Here is a 16,984-nt window from a genome sequence, read left to right on the forward strand (position 1 = left end):
GAACATAAACAGGAAACACATCTTTAGGCCAATATAACAAAATAAGAACACAATAAATCGGCCTAACAATAATAGCCTACACAACATGTGACAACCAACCCCAAATAAAATGTGACGACCAACCCCAACTGGAATGTCTTGATAGCATCAAGGCTAACAGCCATCTAACAACTAGTTAGCTAGCTAACAACAATCTAAACTATAGCTATCCCTTCACACTTTTTAAGGGTAATATTTGTTTCATTATAAACCAATTGTGTAAAAGCCTAGAAGAAAAATACTGAGGAGCGGAATATTTACAAATGGACATGAAAAATACAAAAAGTCCTCTCACCTCAAATTCAGCTGTTTCACTCCAAAGATGACAATGTAGGTGAACTCTGACCCCAATTCTGGACATTTAAATACCAAAGTATGGGAGACAGGACCCTCTGGTAGTGAAATATAATGAATGTGACAACCTACCCGTGTGACAACGTCCCCCGTTCTCCCCTAGAGTTATTATAATTTTTTTTTTAAGGTTTATTTTTAGCATTTTTACAGCTTATTATGGTCACAGGACCGACAGAGGAGAGGGAGAATGGGAGAGGATGTGGGGGAGGACATGCGATGAATCCGTTCGGGAGCGGGAGGCGAACCTGTGTCGACCTCGTAGGTCTGCATCGCAGTATGCGGTGCGCCACTGGGGCGCCCTAGAGCTATTATTTTAACAAACAAAAAAATACCACCTACTGCACAACAGTTTTCTGTTCTGTCAAAGCTCCGCCTCTTGTCTGACTCGATATACAGGTAGGTAATAAACATCAGAGTTCTACACTCCTCACCGACCGACCCTGAGATGCACACGCCTGCTGTAAAAGACTCCAGATAAACCCACAGCTCGTACTGAAGGAGTACTCGTACTGAAGGAGGACTGAAGGAGGACTAGCTTTAGACAAACACAGGAAGGAATAGTGATCAAACAGTGACTTCAACCAGCTGCTGACTGAATCTAAGTAAGTTTATAACAGTTGTCGTTAAAAGTTAAAGTAAACTTCAGGGAGCATTCCAGAGGAGGGCGTGTTACTGAGTGACAAAAATGGCTTCGTCTCATTGTGAAGAGGATCTGTCTTGTCCCGTGTGCCGTGACATCTATAAAGACCCTGTCATCTTGTCGTGTAGCCACAGCTTCTGTAAAGCCTGTTTGCAGGAATTCTGGAGAGACAGAGAAGATGCGGACTGTCCACTTTGTGGGGAAATCTCTTCAATGTCAAATCCTCCTTTTAGCTTTGCTTTGAGGAACCTGTATGAATCCTTCAGAAGCCAGGGAGCTCCAGCAGGTCCTGAGGTGCTCTGCAGTCTGCACAGAGAAGAACTAAAGCTCTTCTGTCTGGATGACCTCCAGCTCATCTGTGTGGTGTGTCAGTCCTCCAGAAAACACAAAAGCCACAACTGCTGCCCCATAGAGGAAGCTTTGGAGGATCACAAGGTAAACATCCTTATTATATTAACACATTGGTCGCCATAAACGAGCTACGCCGTTTTTGGCCGCCATGCGTTGAACGCCAACAATGGCGTAAGCCGTTTTTTAAATCAATATAAATTTTTTTCGCCATGTCATTCATAATTCATCCAGCCAACCTCCGGTGCTGCAGCGGGACCCTGAATGAGATTGCAACACCTCAATACTGCCGCCTGGTGGATGGTCGGGAGAGTTACACTATCAAAACCGGAAGTTGTGATCGGTGCGTCGAGGAAATTCCTCCGGCAGTAATATCTTGTTACGTGGGTCCAGACAAACACTGGCGTGCATATGGATCGCTTCCATAACGCAATAATCGATATGATTTCGGCGTTTATTGCGCCATACAAACCGGAAATGGATCTAGGCGATCGGTGTCAAATAATTGGGATATTTTTCTTCCAGTCTCATCGGCGAACGGTAACGACAGTAACGTTATTTTCAGCCCGATTGTGCGTTTCTTTGTTTGCAAACAGTCTGATCAATATATCAACCCATACTACATAAAGCCGTTACTGACGATAAAGGAATTATAGACAACCCCCGCCCCCCCTTTCCTCCACGCATGATGAAGCATAATGTATACCGATCATATACATTTGAATTTTTTAATATAGCGTGTATAGGAAAGAAACGGCAATCGATAATCTATCATATGCGTTTGGGCCTATACAGTAACTAGCGTTTTTGGAATTACAGCAGAAAAGCTTATAAACATACTTATATTCAAGACGGCATTAACACAACAATGTATGAATGAAAAGATATAACGTTCCCACATCCGGAACGATAGATAATCGATGTTGAATGGGCCATAGTAATGTCAATATAGCAATACAAATTTAAAAGTTATAGCCCTGCAAAGAAGGTAAACATCTCCATAGGGTTATAGTGCTGGCAGACTGGCTATATTGATGGATATCATATAACCCATGGCGGACAATGTGTTAATTTATTCAATCTTTAATTATGCTCAATAAATACACAGAGTAATTATACAAATTGACAGTGTTGTTAATGAATACAGAAATGTTAGACAATCAGAACAATTAGATGGGATTAGATTCAGACACTGATGTTGGAGTTGATTTTAAATAGTTTCCACAACGGAGGAGGTGTAGGAGTCAATGTCAGTGTGGGAGTCAATGCCAGTGTGGGAGTCAATATCAGTGTGGGAGTCAATGTCAGTGTGGGAGTCAATGTCAGTGTGGGAGTCAATGTCAGTGTGGGAGTCAATGTCAGTATGGGAGCCAATGTCAGTGTGGGAGTCAATATCAGTATGGGAGTCAATGCCAGTGTGGGAGTCAATATCAGTGTGGGAGTCAATGTCAGTGTGGGAGTCAATGTCAGTGTGGGAGTCAATGTCAGTGTGGGAGTCAATGTCAGTATGGGAGCCAATGTCAGTGTGGGAGTCAATGTCAGTGTGGGAGTCAATGTAAGTGTGGGAGTCAATGTCAGTGTGGGAGTCAATGTAAGTGTGGGAGTCAATGTCAGTGTGGGAGTCAATGTAAGTGTGGGAGTCAATGTCAGTGTGGGAGTCAATGTAAGTGTGGGAGTCCAGGGAGTCCAGGGTGGCAAACGTACTCCAGTCCGTGTGTTGAAACCGGTGCTGCAGCTCAGAGTCCTCAGGGGGAGACTTTCATCTTTTAAGTGATATGCATCATGAATGAATGAATTCCATTGCAGAAGGAGCTCCAGGCTCCACTGAAGACCTTACGTGACAAGCTACAGGTGTTTACAGAAATCAAACAAACATGCGACCGTGGAGCAGAACACTTAAAGGTACAAATATTCAGTGTTAATGATAAATGATTTACTGTAAGGTTGTAGCTGCAATCAACCTTCACACATTAAAAATAAGGGACCTATTGTACATTTGTAGTCCATTGTGGGAGAGACATGATTTTTAACCCCATAATCTCCAGGTCCAGGCCCTGCACACAGAGACGCAGATTAAGGAGGAGTTTAAGAAGCTTCACCAGTTTCTCTACGAGGAAGAGGAGGTCAGGGTAGCTGCACTGAAGGAGGAAGAGGAGCAGAAGAGCCAGACGATGAAGGAGAAGATTGAGAGGCTGGGCAGAGAGCTGTCAACCCTTTCAAACACAATCGGAGTCATAGAGCAGGAGCTGAGAGCTGAAGACTTCTTCTCCTTCCTGCAGGTCAGGACTGGTCTCTCTTCAGTTCATAGCGAATGATGCTGAGGATGTTTAGTAGTGTTTAACTTGATCTGTCTTTACCTCCATAGAACTACAAGACCACACTGAACAGGTAAGTGATTTATCTATCTCGCTTTCTCTCCTTTTCTTTGCCTTTTGTTCTCGCTCTATCTTTCTCTCTCTAATCTCTATCTCTCTATCTATCTCTGCATCTATCTTTCATTCTCTCAATTTCTCACTCTCTTTCTTTCTCTCTCATCTCTATCTCAGACTCAGTTAACCAGGAACAGACTCAGTTAACTCTTCAATACCTGATGCTGAGGCTGAACCTGTCGTCTCTGTCTCTCTCTGACATTTATCAGATTTAGTGGGACTGTCACTGGGACCGGCGGGACATTTCGAAAAGAAATTATATTTTTCTTTTCTGCGAGTGAGACATTCTGTGCTAGCAAAGTCTGACTACTAGCTAAAATCGACTGACTGCGCAAGCACTGTATCACAGTAGTTCAGTGGTTTGTGGCGCATGGGAAGGGCGGAGACGGGAGGTGAATACAATTAGTTGTTTCACCTGTCATTCAATCAGTCTGTGACAGTCTGTCATCACTCGAAAATCTACTCTGCTGCAATCTTGTCGGTTTTACACGTATGATTGTGTACGTACAGTAGTGTAATGAATGAATGAAAACTTTATTTAACAGATTGGAGAATGGCTACAATACAGTACGGCTCAATACACACAATATTAAAATGGTGAAGTGCTTTGAGCAGGATACACTTATAATATACAGTGTTACAGTTATACAGTTACAGTATATAATATACAAATATATAAATACCGTCATAAAAAAAATATATTTTATAAAAAAATATATATTTTTAATTTTTTTTTAATTCTTTGCAATAACTGCCGCACCCCCCGCACCCCCCCTCCAACGTGCCTGGGTCCGACAGTCCAACTAACTTACTTTTTTCCATCTATCTTTATTTGTTTATTAGTGTGCTGACTTCTGTGGTTCAGTTTGGTAGCAGAGTTGACATCTCTCTGACTCTCTCGTTTGCTCTGTCTCTCTCTTTTGATCTATTTCTTTCTCTGACTCTCTCTCTCCCTCTGTCTCTCACTTTCTCTCTTTTGCTCTCTCTCTCTCTGACTCTCTCTTTTGCTTTCTCTCTCTCTCTCTCTCTCTCTCTGACTCCCTTTTGCTCTCTCTGTCTCTCTCTCCTCTCTCTCTCTCTGACTCTTTGTCTCTCTCTGACTCTCTCTTTTGCTCTCTCTGACTCTCTCTCTCTCTCTCTTTTAAATCCGCCTCTCGGATGAAAGGTGCTGTTGTAATTGTTATGGATGATGTTGAGAGGGTAGTGGAAATGGTGTAATTCGTGATTTGTGGTGAACTCTGCAAAAAATATCATTTCTACTCTGTGACAGAGGACCGACTTTATTTGTCTATGTAATTGGTGTAATTCTCTGAGTGTGTATGTATTTATTTATTGATTGAGTGTAAATGATTGTATTAGAAACATGATGGAGAAGAGATGGAATACAGTTATTTTCATGTAAATCAATATCTCTCTTCTCTGCGGCTCTGAAGCTAAGCCCACAGCAGGACTGACTTGTGCATGTTCTTCCAGAGCTCAGTGCAACCTGCCTCATCCACAGCTGGTCTCAGGAGCGCTGATAGACGAGGCCAAACACCTGGGAAACCTGAGCTTCAGAGTCTGGGAGAAGATGAAGGAGAGGGTCAAGTTCACTCCTGTCACTCTGGACCCAAACACTGCAGCACCCTGGTTCTCTATATCTGATGATCTGACCAGTGTGAGATGCACAGTCACACCACAGCAGCTCCCTGACAACCCAGAGAGGAACAGGTATGCCATTGTTCTGGGTTCTGAGAGCTTCAGCTCAGGAGAACACAGCTGGGAGGTGGAGGTGGGAGACCATCCTGACTGGGTTATAGGTGTAGCTAAAGAATCATTTGACAGGAAGAGTGATGAGCTAAAGATGACACCACAACATGGTATATGGGCTATAGGTTATATGAGTGGTAAGTACTTTAGTCTGGCTAAGACCCGCACAGTGAGGAGGAGCCTCCAGAGGGTCAGAGTACAGCTGGACTATAACGGGGGGAAGCTGTCCTTCTACGACCCTGAAGACAGGACTCGCCTCTGCACTTATAAACATACCTTCACTGAGAAACTCTACCCATTCTTCAATATAGGAGAGGCTGGTGATGCCAAACACCCTGATATAAACATCTGCCAATCAGAGGTGTCTTTCTCTGTGATATAGTCATGGCAGTGAGGTGTGTGTTTGTAGGGTAGCTGGCATAAAGCTAGATTAGATTAGCAAACCACATGCTAGTAATAAAAAAAAAAAAAAAATAATTGAATTAAATTATAAAAAATGTTGCTCGACTACATGTGTGTACGTGTATGTGTATGAGAGAGAGATATAGAGAGACACACAGAGAGATGGAGACAGAGGGGAGAGTTGAGTTCACTCATCTTTTCATTTGTGCTGATCTGCATAATTTCACGTTATGTTATATGCAGGACGGACCGGCAGAGGGCAGACATGTTATATTGTGTTTTCCTTCTGTCATGACGTTGATGTTGAGCACCAACATCAACAGGGATGAGCATGTCACTAATGCAAACTTGTATGGGGGGGTGCTAAAGGTGAGCGATAAAGTGGCAGTCAGGAGAATGAGGCTGGCAGGTCACTGCCAGAGACACCATGAGATGCCAACCAGCAAACTTGTGCTGTGGGAACCAACACACGGGCATCGATCACGAGGACGTCCCACGTTAACCTACGTGGACGTACTCAGGAGAGATGTGGGAACAGAAAGCACCGGCGAGCTAGCCAGATGCATGGAGGATCGGGATGACTGGAAGCACCGATGGAGGGCCCGTCCGAGGACGACCTAGATAGATAGATGACGTGCTTTATCAGGGGGGGTGTCTTGGATGGAGATTGATGTGTGGGGTGTTTGGGGGACTGGCTGTTCAGGGGGGGGGGGGGGTTCACATGCTTTCGAGCAAAACTGTACTTACTTATTGTACTTATTTTATGCCTATTCTTATTGTTAAGAGTAAAGGTATACAAGTGTCCTCAGTTGTATTATTATGTGCCATATTATACTGTTTGTGTTCAATGTATATTAAGAGTGCAATACTGTTGTTGTAACACTATGGGGCGCTCAAGCGCAAGGTAGAGGCGCACATGTGTGTCGTCACGCTGAGCTTATAAAGGGGGTGTGTCCACCTGCTCAGTTCTCTTTCTTCTCTCTCTTCTCTTCACCTTGAAGTAGCAGGTGCTACAGTAATGTTTATGCTCAAGTGAAAATAAATCAAGCCAAAAAGGCTAAAGAGTTCATCGTCTCTCATCGATTCCTTTCCTCCGAATGCAACGCAAGATAAGCTGCAATCATTATCTTAACACTTATGTCTGCACTTTCTACATTGCACTACTTTTATTGTCTTTTTATACCCATTCTTATGTCTGCAGTTTATGCATTGCTTTAATTCTGTCAACTGTATGCAAAATGACTATGTTCATTTTATGCTATTTGCTGTGAAGCACTTGATCTGCAATCCATCCATGTATGAAAGGTGCTATATAATTATTATAGTTATCATTATTATTATTATTATTATTATTATTATTATTATTATTATTATTATTATTATTATTATTATTATTATTATTATTATTATTATTATTATTATTATTATTATTATTATTATTATTATTATTATTATTATTATTATATCACTCCAGTGATTCGGACATTATCTGATAAATGATTAAAGTAAAGTAAAGTTGATCCGAAAGATGAATCAGATAGAGGTGATGAGACATGTTTTCTCATACTATCCTACATAAATTACTGTCTACCCACCTGGTCTACTGCTAACATCACCACAATAACACGGATATTTCTCTATACAAACAAGCATCAAAACACTAGATACAGGCGGTCAGGTGGCGTAACGGAGATTGCGTTCGTCACCAACCCCGGATCGGCTGGATTCGCCTCACAGCTCCGGGGTTGTCACCAGCTTGGCTGGCCGTTCACACTAATACAATTGGCAGTATTAGAGGGTGGGAGAAGCTGGCGGGGTGGGTCCGGGTCGTTGTAAACAGCGACTCCTACAGTTCGGTCGGGGCGCCTGCTAAGCGCGGATAGGACCTGAGTGGGATAGTGTGATCCTTCCACACGCTACGCCCTCTCAGTGAGAATCCGCACTGCCAGATGAAAAGAAGCGGTTGATTGGCTAGACGTGTGTCGGAGGAAGCACGTGATAGCCTCCACTCTCCCAGACCGACTGTGGGGGGTAAGTGCGCAGCGACCAGGAAGGGGATTGGGAATTGGCATAACGACTAACATTGGGATGGGAGAAAATCGGAGGAAAAAGGAGGGGAAAAAAGATCAAGAAAAAAAAGAAAAAAAAAACCACTAGATACAAAAACAAGATCTTTCCATCATTGTGCAATTTTACAAAAATATAGACTATTAAGGTGAGAAAACCTTGTGGTGCTGGAGGGGAAGCAAGAGTCACCAGAGGGACAGCCAGAGGAGACTGCGAAATCCCACTTAGAAAGAGAGTCCATTTCATGGAATTGGTTGATAGATAATCAAAGATGTGAACACTGATATACCATGTGGGGATTGAACTGTGTATATTTCCAAGGGTTAAATTATGTATGTTATTGCTAATGTGTTTGTACTTGTGTTTTAACTTTTTTGTACTAGGTAACTAGCCCATTATCTCTGCCAATGTAAACTAGCCTTTTGGCTATATTGGGTACATTTACATTCTATTTGATCAAATGTTCTTTAATGTACGTTGTCCCTCTCTAACAAATACATAAAAACTAAACTAAACTAACTAGTTACGTGTCGCTAAAGGTCATTACAGATTATAGATCGTTACTGTAGGTAACAGGTGTCACCAAGTCTGCTGATCTGCAGGCAAGAACGCTGTCAACTCTTTAATTGGTGCTGCCTTGTGATTGGCTGAGAGGCCCCTTTTTAAACTGTTTGGGGCGCGGCCGCACACAGGAGGTGATGCAGTCTGGAGGTATGGTAGTGGTTGGTGAGAGCAATCTGTTTGTCGAAGCAGAAATAGTCCTGCCTCTGGTTCTGTGTCATCGTCTCCTGTGCCTTTTGATGTTGGTTTGTTCATTTGATTGATTAATTCCTTTAAATTCCAAAATGCCGGGGCGGCTGGGTGGCGTAGCGGAGATTGCGCTCGTCACCAATGCAAGAGACTCCGGTCTTGACTCCCTGAGTCAGCATTGCCTGCGGCTTGGGCCAGTCGTCATACTATCTCAATTGGCATAGGTAGCGGGTGGAAAGTCGATGGGTGGGGATTGGACGTTGTGGACAGCGACTCCTACAGGTCGGTTGGGTGACACCTGTAGAGCAGAGACAGGAAGTATCGGGGGCAGCGTGAGCCTCCTACGGGTTACTCCTCGCCACTGAGAGTCCGCGCTGTCTGGTGAAAAGATGCGACAGGCTGCCTCCTCGTGTACTGGAGGGGACACGTGATGCAAGGCTTCTATCCTCACTACAGCCGACCAGTGGGAGGCATAGTCTAGCAACGTTCAAGACAGGGGAGGGGAGAATTGAAGGGGAGAATTGGCGATACGTAAAAATTGGGATGGGAGAAAAATTGAAAAATAAGGAGAAAAAGTGGATAAAAAAAAAAATTCCAAAATGCTGTCGTCTAATTGTGAAGAGGATCTGTCTTGTCCCGTGTGCCGTGACATCTATACAGACCCTGTCGTCTTGTCGTGTAGCCACAGCTTCTGTAGAGCCTGTCTGCAGGAATTCTGGAGAGACAGAGAAGATGCAGACTGTCCACTTTGTAGGGAAATCTCTTCAATGTCAAATCCTCCTTTTAGCTTTGCTTTGAAGAACCTGTGTGAAGCCTTCAGGGAAAGAAGCCAGGGAGCTCCAGCAGGTTCTGAGGTGCTCTGCAGTCTGCACAGAGAAGAACTCAAGCTCTACTGTCTGGATGACCTCCAACTCATCAGTGTGGTGTGTCAGTCCTCCAGAAAAACACAAGAAAAACACAACTGCTGCCCCATAGATGAAGCTTTGGAGGATCACAAGGTATGGCAAAATCATTATTGTATTCATTTATTCAATCTTTAATTATACTCAAATACACAGAGTAATTATACTAATTTACAGTGTTGTCATGTTGTTAATGAATATAGAAACGTTAGACAATCAGAACAATTAGATGGGATAAGATTCAGACACTGATATTGGATTTTTATTTTTGTCCACAATTGAGGAGGTGTAGGAGTCAATGTCAGTGTGGGAGTCCAGGGTGGCAAACATACTCCAGTCCGTGTTGTAACCGGTGCTGCAGCTCAGAGTCCTCAGGGGGCAGACTTTCATCTTTTACGTGAAGGTGAAATGCATCATGAATGAATTAATTCCATTGCAGAAGGAGCTCCAGGCTCCACTGAAGACCTTACGTGACAAGCTACAGGCCTTTAAAGAAATCAAACGGACATGCGACCGCACAGCAGAACACTTAAAGGTACAAATATTCAGTGTTAATGATAAATTATTTACTGTAAGGTTGTAGCTGCACTCAACCTGCACACAGTAGAAATTAGTGACCTATTGTATTTTGTAGTCCATTGTGGGAGAGACATGATTTTTAACCCCATAATCTCCAGGTCCAGGCCCTGCACAGTGCACACAGAGACGCAGATTACGTAGGAGTTTAAGAAGCTTCACCAGTTTCTCTACGAGGAAGAGGAGGCCAGGGTAGCTGCACTGAAGGAGGAAGAGGAGCAGAAGAGCCAGCCGATGAAGGAGAAGATTGAGGGGCTGGACAGAGATGTCAACCCTTTCAGACACAATCGGAGCTGTAGAGCAGGAGCTGAGAGCTGAAGATGTCTCCTTCCTGCAGGTCAGGACTGGTCTCTTTTAAGTTCATAGGGAATGATGCTGAGGATGTTTAGTAGTGTTTAACTTGATCTGTCTTTACCTCCATAGACCTACAAGACCACACTGAACAGGTAAGTGATTTATCTCTCTCTCTTCTCTCTGACTCTTTTGCTATCTCTTTCTCTGACTCTCGTTTGCTCTCTTTTCTCTCTGACTCTCACTTTTGCGCTCTCTCTGTCTTTATCTCTCTCCCTCTGTCTCATTTTCTCTCTCTTACTCTCTTTTGCTATCGCTCTCTCTCCCTCTGTCTCACTCTCTCTCTCTGACTCTCTTTTAAATCCGCCTCTTGGATGAAAGGTGCTGTTGTCATTTTTCTGGATGATGTGACTGAAGTTGAGAGGGTAGTGGAAATGGTGTAATTCGTGATTCATGGTGAACTCTGCAAAAAATATCATAATTACTGCTCTGTGACCGACTTTATTTGTCTATGGAATTGGTGTAATTTTTTAGTATTTATTTATTGTGTGGAAATTCTTCTATTAGAAACATGATGGAGAAGAGATATAATCAATATATCTCTCTTCTCTGCTGCTCTGAAGCTAAGCCCACAGCAGGACTGACTCTTGAATGTTCTTCCAGAGCTCAGTGCAACCTGCCTCATCCACAGCTGGTCTCAGGAGCGCTGATCGACGAGGCCAAACACCTGGGAAACCTGACCTTCAGAGTCTGGGAGAAGATGAAGGAGAGGGTCAAGTTCACTCCTGTCACTCTGGACCCAAACACTGCAGCACCCTGGTTCTCTATATCTGATGATCTGACCAGTGTGAGATGCACAGTCACACCACAGCAGCTCCCTGACAACCCAGAGAGAAACATTAGGTATAACATTGTTCAGGGTTCTGAGAGCTTCAGCTCAGGAAAACACAGCTGGGAGGTGGAGATGGGAGACCATCCTGACTGGGGTATAGGTGTAGTTAAAGAGTCATTTGACAACAAGAGAGATGAGCTAAAGATAAGACCAGACCATGGTATCTGGGCTATAGGTTATAGGAGTGGTAAGTACACTGCTGGTCTGGGTCTTTAGTGGTACTTTAGTCTGGGTAAGACCCCCACAGTGAAGAGGAGCCTCCAGAGGATCAGAGTACAGCTGGACTATGACAGGGGGAAGCTGTCCTTCTACGACCCTGAAGACATGACTCACATCTACACTCATGAACACACCTTCACTGAGAAACTCTACCCATACTTCAGTATAGGAGAGGCTGGTGATGCCAAACACCCTGATATAAACATCTGCCAATCAGAGGTGTCTCTCTCTGTGATATAGTCAAGACAGTGAGGTGTGTGTTTGTATAAAACTCTGGCATTAGATTAGCCAACCACATGCTAGTAAAAAATTACTACATGTGTGTGTATATGAGAGGGAGGGAGGGAGACAGAAAGAGAGAGAGAGGGGAGAGTTGAGTTCACTCATCTTTTAATTTGTGCTGATCTGCATAATTTCATGTGATGTTATATGCAAGACAGACTGGCAGACATGTTATATTGTGTTTCCTTCGGTCATGACGTCTTGGGGGGGTGTCTTGGATGGGGATGTGGTGGGGATTGATGTGTGGGGTGTTTGGGGGACTGGCTGGTCCACATGCTTCCGAAAACTGTACTTACTTATTGTACTTATTTCATGCCTATTCTTATGTCTATACTTTCTACATTGCACTACTTTTATTGTCTTTTTATACCTATTCTTATGTCTGCACTTTATGCATTGCTTTTATTCTGTCAACTGAAAGATATGGCTTGTTTTCATTGGTTATGACAGAAATAAGTACTATATAACTATAGTACTACACTCAGGGCCGTAGCCAGGATTTAGAAATTAGGGAGGTCCATTTATTTTTTTGGCCCAGACCGGCCCACTATAATCGGTCGGACACCACCCACCAGTACACCATCCTTACGGTCCCCTTAAATACCTACTGTACTATTCCCCCCCCCCAACCCATTACAAAGCTGGGTAGTAAGTGCCATGGACAAGTGGACCAGTGTACTCACTCGCTCTTGGCTGAATCTTGTTTTGGGTGGTGATGTAAAAACACCTGCATCATAGCAGGCTCAGGATGGGCAACGTAGTCTATAGCCTGTTCATCCCTGTCTCTCTCCTCCACAACCTGGCTTGACTAGACATAAGGAGAGAGATGATTACAATTAACTGGTACATTCAGGTCCAGAATTGTTGGAATCCCCTGACAAAGATGTGCAAAAAGCTGTACAATTTAAACAATACCATACTGGTAATGAGAAAATAGTTGTTTATTCAATGAATGCATGGAGCAGTTCCATCTTATTTCATTTGATACTAACTACTCAGTTCATACAGATTTCAAGTATTCAAATATCAATGATGAATATTGCATAAGGTTTACACAGTTAATAGATCACCTTCTTGTTTTATATTCATCTTATATGGCAATTAAATCAATGGTGTGTTTGTTTGGGGAGTTTGACCTATGTGCCTACCACGTGAAGGTGCATGATCAATGGACAGCACAAAAACAATTTGTGTAGGTGGAGACTAGAGCTACCACAGATAGTAATAAGTTATTAAGAGTAAGTAATCCATACCATATATATCCTAATAGTTACCTTATTACCATACTTGGCTGAAAACAAACTTTGCTGCCTGTTGTGAATGTGTTTTTCCCTGTAGGCTAATACATAAGTAGGCATACATTTTTGCAGTTGAGGAAAAATTTGCAGTTGAGTAGGCTATAATGTGCTGTGTTTTTATGTCTTCCATCGAGAGGACCACCTTGGAAATAAGTGTTAATGCTTGTTAATGAATGCTTTTAGGTGATATCCTCAGGAATACAAATTGGTCAAGATCATTTGTTTTTATGATGTGTTTTTAATTTCCAAATAAATCTAATCAAATAAAAAAGCAGTTTTTGCAGTTGAGCTACTGGTGTTGTATATTATACAGCCTTTTCATGCATCTTTATCAAGGGAACCCTTATCCTAATGATTTAAAAAAGAATATTATGATGATACGATATGGACCTAGTAGTTGGGTCATCTGTGGCACTTCGTTTCTCAATGGATTTTTTAAAAAGGCGGGGGAAATTTGTGAGAGACCAAAATCCAAAATGGCTGCCGTGGAAATTAACTTTTTAATGGTTTGACCTACAATGATGCACAATACATGGTACCAGCCCCCTCTCAGTCATGTACCAGCCCCTCTCAGTCATGTACCAGCCAGCCCCTCTCAGTCATGTACCAGCCCTCTCTCAGTCATGTATACCAGCCCCCTCTGTCATCTACCAGCCCCCTCTCAGTCATGTACCACAGCCCCATCTGAGTCATGTACCAGCCCCCTCTCAGTCATGTACCAGCCCCCTCTCAGTCATGTACCAGCCCCCTCTCAGTCATGTACCAGCCTCCTCTCAGTCATGTACCACAGCCCCATCTCAGTCATGTACCATAGCCCCATCTCAGTCATGTACCACAGCCCCCTCTCAGTCATGTATACCAGCCCCCCTCTCAGTCATGTATACCAGCCCCCTCTCAGTCATGTACCAGCCCTCTCTCAGTCATGTACCAGCCCCCTCTCAGTCATGTACCAGCCAGCCCCCTCTCAGTCATGTACCAGCCCCTCTCAGTCATGTACCAGCCCCCTCTCAGTCATGTACCACAGCCCCCTCTCAGTCATGTACCACAGCCCCCCTCTCAATCATATACCTGCACGACTGGCGGGGGGGGGTGCTTAGTAAGAGATGTGATTGGGCCAGCCCAGTGTCAGTCAGTACCAATGGGCCGATGTCTCAGCCTAGTAGTGGGCCGGTCGTTGACCAAAATTTTTTTTTTTTTTTTTTTTTTTTTTTTTTTAATAGTTACAAATAGTTACCGAGGTCCGGACCTCGGTGACCTCATAGCTGGCTACGGCCATGACTACACTACCTGTTAATTCTGGCAAAGTACGTAGGTAAACACCTTTTAATTAGGGAAAGGTGGTGTTTAGTCCTTTTATAACAAATCATTGTTAGAGACAGAGACATTTCACATGTTCCTAAGCTGTAGGCTGTATTTCGCCTAAAGGTACATGCCTACGTAAATGGAAGATTGCTCCACTTCTGCAAGGTCAATTTGCATGTTTTTGGTATCTAGGAACATCTAGGGACCTGTGGGTATTTATTTCCAGTGTCAGAAATATTGTGTCTGTTACTAGGCTGAGTAAATTGTAATGAATAAATTTATTATGATTAATTATGATTTATGATTTTTGCATCTTTGATCAAAAATTGTTACGGGTAGGAGAAAATGCTCACTGAGCTCATTCACCACCTTATTGAGATCATGTGTACAAAAAATCTAAGCAAATGAATAAAGGGAAGATGATTAAACAGAAGGATTTGTAGATGCAGTAATTAATGATAATCGATTTTAATTATAAATTCATATTTGACCTTGAACTTGACCTTGACCTTATTATGGCCAAATCATACATCTATGGATAGGGAAAATGCTCCTCTTTCCAATGGCAGGGTTGAATCTGGATTTAGTCATTTCCTTGCAGTTTTTACGATGATTTGCATTTTCCGATAAATTCGTATTTCCGATAAATCGTATAAAACATCGGTAAAAATGAAAATATACACTTTGACTACTGTTTTTGATAGGGTTATGGTCTTTACTCTTGGCTACAAAAAAAAGATTTAAAAACATTAACCTCTTAACATCCAAGGGCCCACATGTGGACGATTCTTTGCCGACCTCTAGTGGCTCGGTGTGCATTTATTTTAATACAATATATAGATAGAATTAAAGCCCTATTTGTTGCCTGTCGATTGCCCTTTCAGGTGACAAAATCCGTTCAGCGGTTCTCGAGTTACATGCCGATATGTGAGGCGTGCCCCAAAGTACGCAAAAGTACACATTACCACCCCCGACTCCCGGGGCTCTAGCTCCGTCAATCATTTGGCGTTCTCGAAAATCTTTGCACAGCGTTATAGCCAATGAGTGTGGCTTTCCAATGATACCCCTTGATATGATAATTGGGGAAAATACGGTCTCTATTGATCGATTTATGATAAAGAAAAGCAGGGTCCCCCTATAGGGGGACCTTAAGGCTTAACAGTACTACACTACCTGTTAATTCTGGCAAAGTACGTAGGTAAACACCTTTTAATTAGGGCAAGGTGGTGTTTAGTCCTTTTATAACAAATCATTGTTAGAGACAGAGACATTTCACATGTTCCTAACCTTTTAAAGAATTTTAATTTGTTTCATTCTGTACGAGACCTTTTGTTTATGCAAATAAACATCCTTCTCATATGAGATGACGACTCCACTTACATTCTTGTCCGGATGCAACGGGGAATAGGGAGGTGTTTAGTGGTCATGTCGGTGCTGTATTTCCCCATTGCCCATTTCTAAATCGTCTTGTTGCTGCACCGGCTGCACTAGTATTATTGTGGATGACGACGTTGAAGCAGCAAACATGTCTGTTATTTTATTATATTTGTCAGCATCCACGACCACCTCTAGTTTTCAGATTTTTTCCGCCAATTCTCCATGTTCTGTTTCTCCATTTTTCCTGTTTCCGCATCTGTTCTTCTAACACGAGAAACAGGTGAGAGAGGGGGGGGGGCTTATTAAGAGATGTGATTGGGCCGCAGCACGCATAATGGGCCGCTGTTCCCAGCCTATTGGGGGGGGGGGGCTTATTAAGAGATGTGATTGGGCCGCAGCACGCATAATGAGCCGCTGTTCCCAGCCTAGTGGGGGAGGGGCTTAGTAAGAGATGTGATTATTGGGCCGGCCCCGGTCGTTGACCAAACGGCCCACTCGCAAATAGTTACCGAGGTCCGGACCTCGGTGACCTCATAGCTGGCTACGGCCATGGTCACAGTGTTTGGTATAGACATATGTACAATGTTCTGAGTTACCATATAATATACAATACTATGCAGTGTACTAATGTACAGTACTATATAGTGCAAAGCAGAAATGGGATGAGGTACAATCTATAGCTCAACGTGAAAATATTCGCAATTAATCGTAAAAAAAATCACAGAATTGTATTTCAACCAAAAATGCTTAAACAATAATGTTAGTGATAGAAGGGAACTCATTTTGTGCAAAAATGGAAAGCTTTCCAATGTTCATGAGGCAGAATTGTTACAATAGCCGATAATCTATTTTCCCAATGATAAATCCCTATACGGGTGGACCTCGCGGGCGGTCCAAAGTGACGTCAGACTACACCTCCCTACAGGGACGTGCACAGGACTTTAGAGGGGCAGGTGCTCAAAGGCTGAAAAGGGCACTATACCTGTGTGTTTTAACCGAGCGCGCAAGCCCGATTTTTAAGGGCCCTTTTCGGGCGGGGGGGGGGGGGGGGGGGGGGGGGGCTTTTT

General features: G+C 43.1%; 1 pseudogene across 1 annotated transcript; it reads left to right on the plus strand.

Annotated features, from left to right (window-relative positions):
• The first annotated feature begins 971 nt into the window (after positions 1–971).
• Positions 972–11,898, plus strand: LOC311233612 (E3 ubiquitin-protein ligase TRIM39-like; annotated as a pseudogene). Its single transcript has 9 exons — positions 972–1,468; positions 3,188–3,283; positions 3,427–3,660; positions 3,747–3,769; positions 5,284–5,520; positions 9,566–9,776; positions 10,401–10,593; positions 10,680–10,702; positions 11,211–11,898. The product of its transcript is annotated as an E3 ubiquitin-protein ligase TRIM39-like (transcript).
• Positions 11,899–16,984: the final 5,086 nt, after the last annotated feature.

This window comes from Notolepis coatsorum, assembly GCF_963971535.1.
Source record: "Notolepis coatsorum genome assembly, chromosome: 8".
NCBI classification, from domain to species: domain Eukaryota; kingdom Metazoa; phylum Chordata; class Actinopteri; order Aulopiformes; family Paralepididae; genus Notolepis; species Notolepis coatsorum.